Below are 9,160 nucleotides of genomic sequence, written 5' to 3' on the forward strand. Positions count from 1 at the left end.
GCGGAGGTGATAAGCAGCAGCCATCGTTATGCACACCTCCAAATGTGGCACCATCTCAAGTAGGATTTGTGCCAAGAGCCTGGCGTGGACATCCAACACTTGGGGATTATCGCTTCTCGGCCTTTTGGCTAAGATCAAGTGTAGTATCTGTTCTTATCAGTTTAATATCTGATATGTCCTCTATATGAGGACTACATATTAAGCAGATTTTTGGCAAGAGGAGCAGAAATGTGGAGCTTGCTCCCTTCTCTCCACGCATCGACCTAGCATTGCAGTGCCGCTGGGAACGGTGCACTCTGTTCTTACCCTGTAGAAAAGCAAACACTCAAGACCTGCTGGGAGACTTGGTGAGCTTGGGGATTATCGCTTCTCGGCCTTTTGGCTAAGATCAGGTGTAGTATCTGTTCTTTTCAGTTTAATATCTGAAATGTTCTCTATATGAGGACTACATATTAAGCAGATTTTTGGCAAGAGGAGCAGAAATGTGGAGCTTGCTCCCTTCTCTCCACGCATCGACCTAGCATTGCAGTGCCGCTGCGAACGGTGCACTCTGTTCTTACCCTGTAGAAAAGCAAACACTCAAGACCTGCTGGGAGACTTGGTGAGAAACCAGAGTCAGCTATTTGGACCCAATGTAAGTGGTTCAGGGATCTATCGCTTAAACAGGCTTAAAAGCCAATCACAGTAGTCAGGGCAGGAGCTAATAAAGACGTGTATAATTTTGGTTGCCAGATGGGGGCGGGGTGGGAATGTTGCATACTGGGCTCTGACATGCGGAAAGAAAAGGCCTACCGTGAAGGTGGTGAATATGACCGAGAAGCTCCACCGCTGCTCTCCAACACAGGGCCATGCTGACTCTGGTTTCTCTTCATAACGCACAAGTCTTTCGCCTTTTACTAAAGACTTCCGTGGAGAGGAACAAACATGAGTTGAATATATTTTTGGCAGGCTTTGCTTCATGGCTGAGCCTTTTGAAATTGTGAAAAGTCAAAGAGCTGTCTAGGTCAGAAATCAAGCGTCTACAAAGGAGAGCTCGGGCGGAGGTGATAAGCAGCAGCCATCGTTATGCACACCTCCAAATGTGGCACCATATCAAGTGAGATTTGTGCCAAAAGCCTGGCGTGGACATCCAACACTTGGGGATTATCGCTTCTCGGCCTTTTGGCTAAGATCAAGTGTAGTATCTGTTCTTATCAGTTTAATATCTGATATGTCCTCTATATGAGGACTACATATTAAGCAGATTTTTGGCAAGAGGAGCATAAATGTGGAGCTTGCTCCCTTCTCTCCACGCATCGACCTAGCATTGCAGTGCCGCTGGGAACGGTGCACTCTGTTCTTACCCTGTAGAAAAGCAAACACTCAAGACCTGCTGGGAGACTTGGTGAGAAACCAGAGTCAGCTATTTGGACCCAATGTAAGTGGTTCAGGGATCTATCGCTTAAACAGGCTTAAAAGCCAATCACAGTAGTCAGGGCAGGAGCTAATAAAGACGTGTATAATTTTGGTTGCCAGATGGGGGCGGGGTGGGAATGTTGCATACTGGGCTCTGACATGCGGAAAGAAAAGGCCTACCGTGAAGGTGGTGAATATGACCGAGAAGCTCCACCGCTGCTCTCCAACACAGGGCCATGCTGACTCTGGTTTCTCTTCATAACGCACAAGTCTTTCGCCTTTTACTAAAGACTTCCGTGGAGAGGAACAAACATGAGTTGAATATATTTTTGGCAGGCTTTGCTTCATGGCTGAGCCTTTTGAAATTGTGAAAAGTCAAAGAGCTGTCTAGGTCAGAAATCAAGCGTCTACAAAGGAGAGCTCGGGCGGAGGTGATAAGCAGCAGCCATCGTTATGCACACCTCCAAATGTGGCACCATATCAAGTGAGATTTGTGCCAAAAGCCTGGCGTGGACATCCAACACTTGGGGATTATCGCTTCTCGGCCTTTTGGCTAAGATCAAGTGTAGTATCTGTTCTTATCAGTTTAATATCTGATATGTCCTCTATATGAGGACTACATATTAAGCAGATTTTTGGCAAGAGGAGCAGAAATGTGGAGCTTGCTCCCTTCTCTCCACGCATCGACCTAGCATTGCAGTGCCGCTGCGAACGGTGCACTCTGTTCTTACCCTGTAGAAAAGCAAACACTCAAGACCTGCTGGGAGACTTGGTGAGAAACCAGAGTCAGCTATTTGGACCCAATGTAAGTGGTTCAGGGATCTATCGCTTAAACAGGCTTAAAAGCCAATCACAGTAGTCAGGGCAGGAGCTAATAAAGACGTGTATAATTTTGGTTGCCAGATGGGGGCGGGGTGGGAATGTTGCATACTGGGCTCTGACATGCGGAAAGAAAAGGCCTACCGTGAAGGTGGTGAATATGACCGAGAGGCTCCACCGCTGCTCTCCAACACAGGGCCATGCTGACTCTGGTTTCTCTTCATAACGCACAAGTCTTTCGCCTTTTACTAAAGACTTCCGTGGAGAGGAACAAACATGAGTTGAATATATTTTTGGCAGGCTTTGCTTCATGGCTGAGCCTTTTGAAATTGTGAAAAGTCAAAGAGCTGTCTAGGTCAGAAATCAAGCGTCTACAAAGGAGAGCTCGGGCGGAGGTGATAAGCAGCAGCCATCGTTATGCACACCTCCAAATGTGGCACCATATCAAGTGAGATTTGTGCCAAGAGCCTGCCGTGGACATCCAACACTTGGGGATTATCGCTTCTCGGCCTTTTGGCTAAGATCAAGTGTAGTATCTGTTCTTATCAGTTTAATATCTGATATGTCCTCTATATGAGGACTACATATTAAGCAGATTTTTGGCGAGAGGAGCAGAAATGTGGAGCTTGCTCCCTTCTCTCCACGCATCGACCTAGCATTGCAGTGCCGCTGCGAACGGTGCACTCTGTTCTTACCCTGTAGAAAAGCAAACACTCAAGACCTGCTGGAAGACTTGGTGAGAAACCAGAGTCAGCTATTTGGACCCAATGTAAGTGGTTCAGGGATCTATCGCTTAAACAGGCTTAAAAGCCAATCACAGTAGTCAGGGCAGGAGCTAATAAAGACGTGTATAATTTTGGTTGCCAGATGGGGGCGGGGTGGGAATGTTGCATACTGGGCTCTGACATGCGGAAAGAAAAGGCCTACCGTGAAGGTGGTGAATATGACCGAGAGGCTCCACCGCTGCTCTCCAACACAGGGCCATGCTGACTCTGGTTTCTCTTCATAATGCACAAGTCTTTCGCCTTTTACTAAAGACTTCCGTAGAGAGGAACAAACATGAGTTGAATATATTTTTGGCAGGCTTTGCTTCATGGCTGAGCCTTTTGAAATTGTGAAAAGTCAAAGAGCTGTCTAGGTCAGAAATCAAGCGTCTACAAAGGAGAGCTCGGGCGGAGGTGATAAGCAGCAGCCATCGTTATGCACACCTCCAAATGTGGCACCATATCAAGTGAGATTTGTGCCAAGAGCCTGGCGTGGACATCCAACACTTGGGGATTATCGCTTCTCGGCCTTTTGGCTAAGATCAAGTGTAGTATCTGTTCTTATCAGTTTAATATCTGATATGTCCTCTATATGAGGACTACATATTAAGCAGATTTTTGGCGAGAGGAGCAGAAATGTGGAGCTTGCTCCCTTCTCTCCACGCATCGACCTAGCATTGCAGTGCCGCTGCGAACGGTGCACTCTGTTCTTACCCTGTAAAAAAGCAAACACTCAAGACCTGCTGGGAGACTTGGTGAGAAACCAGAGTCAGCTATTTGGACCCAATGTAAGTGGTTCAGGGATCTATGGCTTAAACAGGCTTAAAAGCCAATCACAGTAGTCAGGGCAGGAGCTAATAAAGACGTGTATAATTTTGGTTGCCAGATGGGGGCGGGGTGGGAATGTTGCATACTGGGCTCTGACATGCGGAAAGAAAAGGCCTACCGTGAAGGTGGTGAATGTGACCGAGAGCCTCCACCGCTGCTCTCCAACACAGGGCCATGATGACTCTGGTTTCTCTTCATAACGCACAAGTCTTTCGCCTTTTACTAAAGACTTCCGTGGAGAGGAACAAACATGAGTTGATTATATTTTTGGCAGGCTTTGCTTCATGGCTGAGCCTTTTGAAATTGTGAAAAGTCAAAGAGCTGTCTAGGTCAGAAATCAAGCGTCCACAAATGAGAGCTCGGGCGGAGGTGATAAGCAGCAGCCATCGTTATGCACACCTCCAAATGTGGCACCATATCAAGTGAGATTTGTGCCAAGAGCCTGGCGTGGACATCCAACACTTGGGGATTATCGCTTCTCGGCCTTTTGGCTAAGATCAAGTGTAGTATCTGTTCTTATCAGTTTAATATCTGATATGTCCTCTATATGAGGACTACATATTAAGCAGATTTTTGGCGAGAGGAGCAGAAATGTGGAGCTTGCTCCCTTCTCTCCACGCATCGACCTAGCATTGCAGTGCCGCTGCGAACGGTGCACTCTGTTCTTACCCTGTAAAAAAGCAAACACTCAAGACCTGCTGGGAGACTTGGTGAGAAACCAGAGTCAGCTATTTGGACCCAATGTAAGTGGTTCAGGGATCTATGGCTTAAACAGGCTTAAAAGCCAATCACAGTAGTCAGGGCAGGAGCTAATAAAGACGTGTATAATTTTGGTTGCCAGATGGGGGCGGGGTGGGAATGTTGCATACTGGGCTCTGACATGCGGAAAGAAAAGGCCTACCGTGAAGGTGGTGAATGTGACCGAGAGCCTCCACCGCTGCTCTCCAACACAGGGCCATGATGACTCTGGTTTCTCTTCATAACGCACAAGTCTTTCGCCTTTTACTAAAGACTTCCGTGGAGAGGAACAAACATGAGTTGATTATATTTTTGGCAGGCTTTGCTTCATGGCTGAGCCTTTTGAAATTGTGAAAAGTCAAAGAGCTGTCTAGGTCAGAAATCAAGCGTTCACAAATGAGAGCTCGGGCGGAGGTGATAAGCAGCAGCCATCGTTATGCACACCTCCAAATGTGGCACCATATCAAGTGAGATTTGTGCCAAGAGCCTGGCGTGGACATCCAACACTTGGGGATTATCGCTTCTCGGCCTTTTGGCTAAGATCAAGTGTAGTATCTGTTCTTATCAGTTTAATATCTGATATGTCCTCTATATGAGGACTACATATTAAGCAGATTTTTGGCAAGAGGAGCAGAAATGTGGAGCTTGCTCCCTTCTCTCCACGCATCGACCTAGCATTGCAGTGCCGCTGGGAATGGTGCACTCTGTTCTTACCCTGTAGAAAAGCAAACACTCAAGACTTGCTGGGAGACTTGGTGAGAAACCAGAGTCAGCTATTTGGACCCAATGTAAGTGGTTCAGGGATCTATCGCTTAAACAGGCTTAAAAGCCAATCACAGTAGTCAGGGCAGGAGCTAATAAAGACGTGTATAATTTTGGTTGCCAGATGGGGGCGGGGTGGGAATGTTGCATACTGGGCTCTGACATGCGGAAAGAAAAGGCCTACCGTGAAGGTGGTGAATGTGACCGAGAGGCTCCACCGCTGCTCTCCAACACAGGGCCATGCTGACTCTGGTTTCTCTTCATAACGCACAAGTCTTTCGCCTTTTACTAAAGACTTCCGTGGAGAGGAACAAACATGAGTTGAATATATTTTTGGCAGGCTTTGCTTCATGGCTGAGCCTTTTGAAATTGTGAAAAGTCAAAGAGCTGTCTAGGTCAGAAATCAAGCGTCCACAAAGGAGAGCTCGGGCGGAGGTGATAAGCAGCAGCCATCGTTATGCACACCTCCAAATGTGGCACCATATCAAGTGAGATTTGTGCCAAGAGCCTGGCGTGGACATCCAACACTTGGGGATTAATGTTTCTCGGCCTTTTGGCTAAGATCAAGTGTAGTATCTGTTCTTATCAGTTTAATATCTGATATGTCCTCTATATGAGGACTACATATTAAGCAGATTTTTGGAAAGAGGAGCAGAAATGTGGAGCTTGCTCCCTTCTCTCCACGCATCGACCTAGCATTGCAGTGCCGCTGGGAACGGTGCACTCTGTTCTTACCCTGTAGAAAAGCAAACACTCAAGACCTGCTGGTAGACTTGGTGAGAAACCAGAGCCAGCTATTTGGACCCAACGTAAGTGGTTAAGGGATCTATCGCTTAAACAGGCTTAAAAGCCAATCACAGTAGTCAGGGCAGGAGCTAATAAAGACGTGTATAATTTTGGTTGCCAGATGGGGGCGGGGTGGGAATGTTGCATACTGGGCTCTGACATGCGGAAAGAAAAGGCCTACCGTGAAGGTGGTGAATGTGACCGAGAGGCTCCACCGCTGCTCTCCAACACAGGGCCATGATGACTCTGGTTTCTCTTCAAAACGCACAAGTCTTTCGCCTTTTACTAAAGACTTCCGTGGAGAGGAACAAACATGAGTTGAATATATTTTTGGCATGCTTTGCTTCATGGCTGAGCCTTTTGAAATTGTGAAAAGTCAAAGAGCTGTCTAGGTCAGAAATCAAGCGTCCACAAAGGAGAGCTCGGGCGGAGGTGATAAGCAGCAGCCATCGTTATGCACACCTCCAAATGTGGCACCATCTCAAGTAGGATTTGTGCCAAGAGCCTGGCGTGGACATCCAACACTTGGGGATTATCGCTTCTCGGCCTTTTGGCTAAGATCAAGTGTAGTATCTGTTCTTATCAGTTTAATATCTGATATGTCCTCTATATGAGGACTACATATTAAGCAGATTTTTGGCAAGAGGAGCAGAAATGTGGAGCTTGCTCCCTTCTCTCCACGCATCGACCTAGCATTGCAGTGCCGCTGGGAACGGTGCACTCTGTTCTTACCCTGTAGAAAAGCAAACACTCAAGACCTGCTGGGAGACTTGGTGAGCTTGGGGATTATCGCTTCTCGGCCTTTTGGCTAAGATCAGGTGTAGTATCTGTTCTCATCAGTTTAATATCTGAAATGTTCTCTATATGAGGACTACATATTAAGCAGATTTTTGGCAAGAGGAGCAGAAATGTGGAGCCTGCTCCCTTCTCTCCACGCATCGACCTAGCATTGCAGTGCCGCTGCGAACGGTGCACTCTGTTCTTACCCTGTAGAAAAGCAAACACTCAAGACCTGCTGGGAGACTTGGTGAGAAACCAGAGTCAGCTATTTGGACCCAATGTAAGTGGTTCAGGGATCTATCGCTTAAACAGGCTTAAAAGCCAATCACAGTAGTCAGGGCAGGAGCTAATAAAGACGTGTATAATTTTGGTTGCCAGATGGGGGCGGGGTGGGAATGTTGCATACTGGGCTCTGACATGCGGAAAGAAAAGGCCTACCGTGAAGGTGGTGAATATGACCGAGAAGCTCCACCGCTGCTCTCCAACACAGGGCCATGCTGACTCTGGTTTCTCTTCATAACGCACAAGTCTTTCGCCTTTTACTAAAGACTTCCGTGGAGAGGAACAAACATGAGTTGAATATATTTTTGGCAGGCTTTGCTTCATGGCTGAGCCTTTTGAAATTGTGAAAAGTCAAAGAGCTGTCTAGGTCAGAAATCAAGCGTCCACAAAGGAGAGCTCGGGCGCAGGTGATAAGCAGCAGCCATCGTTATGCACACCTCCAAATATGGCACCATATCAAGTGAGATTTGTGCCAAGAGCCTGGCGTGGACATCCAACACTTGGTGATTATCGCTTCTCGGCCTTTTGGCTAAGATCAAGTGTAGTATCTGTTCTTATCAGTTTAATATCTGATATGTCCTCTATATGAGGACTACATATTAAGCAGATTTTTGGCAAGAGGAGCAGAAATGTTGAGCTTGCTCCCTTCTCTCCACGCATCCACCTAGCATTGCAGTGCCGCTGGGAACGGTGCACTCTGTTCTTACCCTGTAGAAAAGCAAACACTCAAGACCTGCTGGGAGACTTGGTGAGAAACCAGAGTCAGCTATTTGGACCCAATGTAAGTGGTTCAGGGATCTATCGCTTAAACAGGCTTAAAAGCCAATCACAGTAGTCAGGGCAGGAGCTAATAAAGACGTGTATAATTTTGGTTGCCAGATGGGGGCGGGGTGGGAATGTTGCATACTGGGCTCTGACATGCGGAAAGAAAAGGCCTACCGTTAAGGTGGTGAATGTGACCGAGAGGCTCCACCGCTGCTCTCCAACACAGGGCCAGGCTGACTCTGGTTTCTCTTCATATTGCACAAGTCGTTCGCCTTTTACTAAAGACTTCCGTGGAGAGGAACAAACATGAGTTGAATATATTTTTGGCAGGCTTTGCTTCATGGCTGAGCCTTTTGAAATTGTGAAAAGTCAAAGAGCTGTCTAGGTCAGAAATCAAGCGTCCACAAAGGAGAGCTCGGGCGGAGGTGATAAGCAGCAGCCATCGTTATGCACACCTCCAAATGTGGCACCATCTCAAGTGAGATTTGTGCCAAGAGCCTGGCGTGGACATCCAACACTTGGGGATTAATGTTTCTCGGCCTTTTGGCTAAGATCAAGTGTAGTATCTGTTCTTATCAGTTTAATATCTGATATGTCCTCTATATGAGGACTACATATTAAGCAGATTTTTGGCAAGAGGAGCAGAAATGTGGAGCTTGCTCCCTTCTCTCCACGCATCGACCTAGCATTGCAGTGCCGCTGGGAACGGTGCACTCTGTTCTTACCCTGTAGAAAAGCAAACACTCAAGACCTGCTGGGAGACTTGGTGAGAAACCAGAGTCAGCTATTTGGACCCAATGTAAGTGGTTCAGGGATCTATCGCTTAAACAGGCTTAAAAGCCAATCACAGTAGTCAGGGCAGGAGCTAATAAAGACGTGTATAATTTTGGTTGCCAGATGGGGGCGGGGTGGGAATGTTGCATACTGGGCTCTGACATGCGGAAAGAAAAGGCCTACCGTGAAGGTGGTGAATGTGACCGAGAGGCTCCACCGCTGCTCTCCAACACAGGGCCATGCTGACTCTGGTTTCTCTTCATAACGCACAAGTCTTTCGCCTTTTACTAAAGACTTCCGTGGAGAGGAACAAACATGAGTTGAATATATTTTTGGCAGGCTTTGCTTCATGGCTGAGCCTTTTGAAATTGTGAAAAGTCAAAGAGCTGTCTAGGTCAGAAATCAAGCGTCCACAAAGGAGAGCTCGGGCGGAGGTGATAAGCAGCAGCCATCGTTATGCACACCTC

The 9,160-nt window shown here is 47.2% G+C and overlaps 24 non-coding genes across 24 annotated transcripts; all 24 read left to right on the forward strand.

The window, feature by feature from the left end:
• Positions 1-108: 108 nt before the first annotated feature.
• Positions 109-300, forward strand: LOC133017302 (U2 spliceosomal RNA). The gene has a single exon (XR_009682621.1). It is a non-coding gene; the product is annotated as a U2 spliceosomal RNA (small nuclear RNA).
• Positions 301-362: 62 nt separating this feature from the next.
• Positions 363-554, forward strand: LOC133016424 (U2 spliceosomal RNA). The gene has a single exon (XR_009681806.1). It is a non-coding gene; the product is annotated as a U2 spliceosomal RNA (small nuclear RNA).
• Positions 555-852: 298 nt separating this feature from the next.
• LOC133016555 (U5 spliceosomal RNA) lies at positions 853-965 on the forward strand. The gene has a single exon (XR_009681923.1). It is a non-coding gene; the product is annotated as a U5 spliceosomal RNA (small nuclear RNA).
• A 180-nt stretch (positions 966-1,145) lies between these two features.
• On the forward strand, positions 1,146-1,337 carry LOC133016216 (U2 spliceosomal RNA). The gene has a single exon (XR_009681609.1). It is a non-coding gene; the product is annotated as a U2 spliceosomal RNA (small nuclear RNA).
• Positions 1,338-1,635: 298 nt separating this feature from the next.
• On the forward strand, positions 1,636-1,748 carry LOC133016556 (U5 spliceosomal RNA). Its single transcript, XR_009681924.1, has one exon. It is a non-coding gene; the product is annotated as a U5 spliceosomal RNA (small nuclear RNA).
• Positions 1,749-1,928: 180 nt separating this feature from the next.
• Positions 1,929-2,120, forward strand: LOC133016311 (U2 spliceosomal RNA). Its single transcript, XR_009681699.1, has one exon. It is a non-coding gene; the product is annotated as a U2 spliceosomal RNA (small nuclear RNA).
• Positions 2,121-2,418: 298 nt separating this feature from the next.
• Positions 2,419-2,531, forward strand: LOC133016557 (U5 spliceosomal RNA). Its single transcript, XR_009681925.1, has one exon. It is a non-coding gene; the product is annotated as a U5 spliceosomal RNA (small nuclear RNA).
• Positions 2,532-2,711: 180 nt separating this feature from the next.
• Positions 2,712-2,903, forward strand: LOC133016321 (U2 spliceosomal RNA). Its single transcript, XR_009681708.1, has one exon. It is a non-coding gene; the product is annotated as a U2 spliceosomal RNA (small nuclear RNA).
• Positions 2,904-3,201: 298 nt separating this feature from the next.
• On the forward strand, positions 3,202-3,314 carry LOC133016970 (U5 spliceosomal RNA). The gene has a single exon (XR_009682319.1). It is a non-coding gene; the product is annotated as a U5 spliceosomal RNA (small nuclear RNA).
• A 180-nt stretch (positions 3,315-3,494) lies between these two features.
• On the forward strand, positions 3,495-3,686 carry LOC133016322 (U2 spliceosomal RNA). The gene has a single exon (XR_009681709.1). It is a non-coding gene; the product is annotated as a U2 spliceosomal RNA (small nuclear RNA).
• Positions 3,687-3,984: 298 nt separating this feature from the next.
• On the forward strand, positions 3,985-4,097 carry LOC133016800 (U5 spliceosomal RNA). Its single transcript, XR_009682154.1, has one exon. It is a non-coding gene; the product is annotated as a U5 spliceosomal RNA (small nuclear RNA).
• Positions 4,098-4,277: 180 nt separating this feature from the next.
• On the forward strand, positions 4,278-4,469 carry LOC133016323 (U2 spliceosomal RNA). Its single transcript, XR_009681710.1, has one exon. It is a non-coding gene; the product is annotated as a U2 spliceosomal RNA (small nuclear RNA).
• A 298-nt stretch (positions 4,470-4,767) lies between these two features.
• Positions 4,768-4,880, forward strand: LOC133016802 (U5 spliceosomal RNA). The gene has a single exon (XR_009682156.1). It is a non-coding gene; the product is annotated as a U5 spliceosomal RNA (small nuclear RNA).
• A 180-nt stretch (positions 4,881-5,060) lies between these two features.
• Positions 5,061-5,252, forward strand: LOC133016208 (U2 spliceosomal RNA). Its single transcript, XR_009681602.1, has one exon. It is a non-coding gene; the product is annotated as a U2 spliceosomal RNA (small nuclear RNA).
• A 298-nt stretch (positions 5,253-5,550) lies between these two features.
• On the forward strand, positions 5,551-5,663 carry LOC133016558 (U5 spliceosomal RNA). Its single transcript, XR_009681926.1, has one exon. It is a non-coding gene; the product is annotated as a U5 spliceosomal RNA (small nuclear RNA).
• A 180-nt stretch (positions 5,664-5,843) lies between these two features.
• LOC133016290 (U2 spliceosomal RNA) lies at positions 5,844-6,035 on the forward strand. Its single transcript, XR_009681679.1, has one exon. It is a non-coding gene; the product is annotated as a U2 spliceosomal RNA (small nuclear RNA).
• A 298-nt stretch (positions 6,036-6,333) lies between these two features.
• Positions 6,334-6,446, forward strand: LOC133016829 (U5 spliceosomal RNA). The gene has a single exon (XR_009682182.1). It is a non-coding gene; the product is annotated as a U5 spliceosomal RNA (small nuclear RNA).
• Positions 6,447-6,626: 180 nt separating this feature from the next.
• Positions 6,627-6,818, forward strand: LOC133017303 (U2 spliceosomal RNA). The gene has a single exon (XR_009682622.1). It is a non-coding gene; the product is annotated as a U2 spliceosomal RNA (small nuclear RNA).
• Positions 6,819-6,880: 62 nt separating this feature from the next.
• LOC133016463 (U2 spliceosomal RNA) lies at positions 6,881-7,072 on the forward strand. The gene has a single exon (XR_009681844.1). It is a non-coding gene; the product is annotated as a U2 spliceosomal RNA (small nuclear RNA).
• Positions 7,073-7,370: 298 nt separating this feature from the next.
• Positions 7,371-7,483, forward strand: LOC133016559 (U5 spliceosomal RNA). Its single transcript, XR_009681927.1, has one exon. It is a non-coding gene; the product is annotated as a U5 spliceosomal RNA (small nuclear RNA).
• Positions 7,484-7,663: 180 nt separating this feature from the next.
• Positions 7,664-7,855, forward strand: LOC133016409 (U2 spliceosomal RNA). The gene has a single exon (XR_009681792.1). It is a non-coding gene; the product is annotated as a U2 spliceosomal RNA (small nuclear RNA).
• Positions 7,856-8,153: 298 nt separating this feature from the next.
• Positions 8,154-8,266, forward strand: LOC133016983 (U5 spliceosomal RNA). Its single transcript, XR_009682330.1, has one exon. It is a non-coding gene; the product is annotated as a U5 spliceosomal RNA (small nuclear RNA).
• Positions 8,267-8,446: 180 nt separating this feature from the next.
• LOC133016309 (U2 spliceosomal RNA) lies at positions 8,447-8,638 on the forward strand. The gene has a single exon (XR_009681697.1). It is a non-coding gene; the product is annotated as a U2 spliceosomal RNA (small nuclear RNA).
• A 298-nt stretch (positions 8,639-8,936) lies between these two features.
• LOC133016560 (U5 spliceosomal RNA) lies at positions 8,937-9,049 on the forward strand. Its single transcript, XR_009681928.1, has one exon. It is a non-coding gene; the product is annotated as a U5 spliceosomal RNA (small nuclear RNA).
• The last annotated feature ends 111 nt before the right edge of the window (positions 9,050-9,160 follow it).

Source organism: Limanda limanda, chromosome 12 (genome assembly GCF_963576545.1).
Source record: "Limanda limanda chromosome 12, fLimLim1.1, whole genome shotgun sequence".
Taxonomy (NCBI): Eukaryota; Metazoa; Chordata; class Actinopteri; order Pleuronectiformes; family Pleuronectidae; genus Limanda; species Limanda limanda.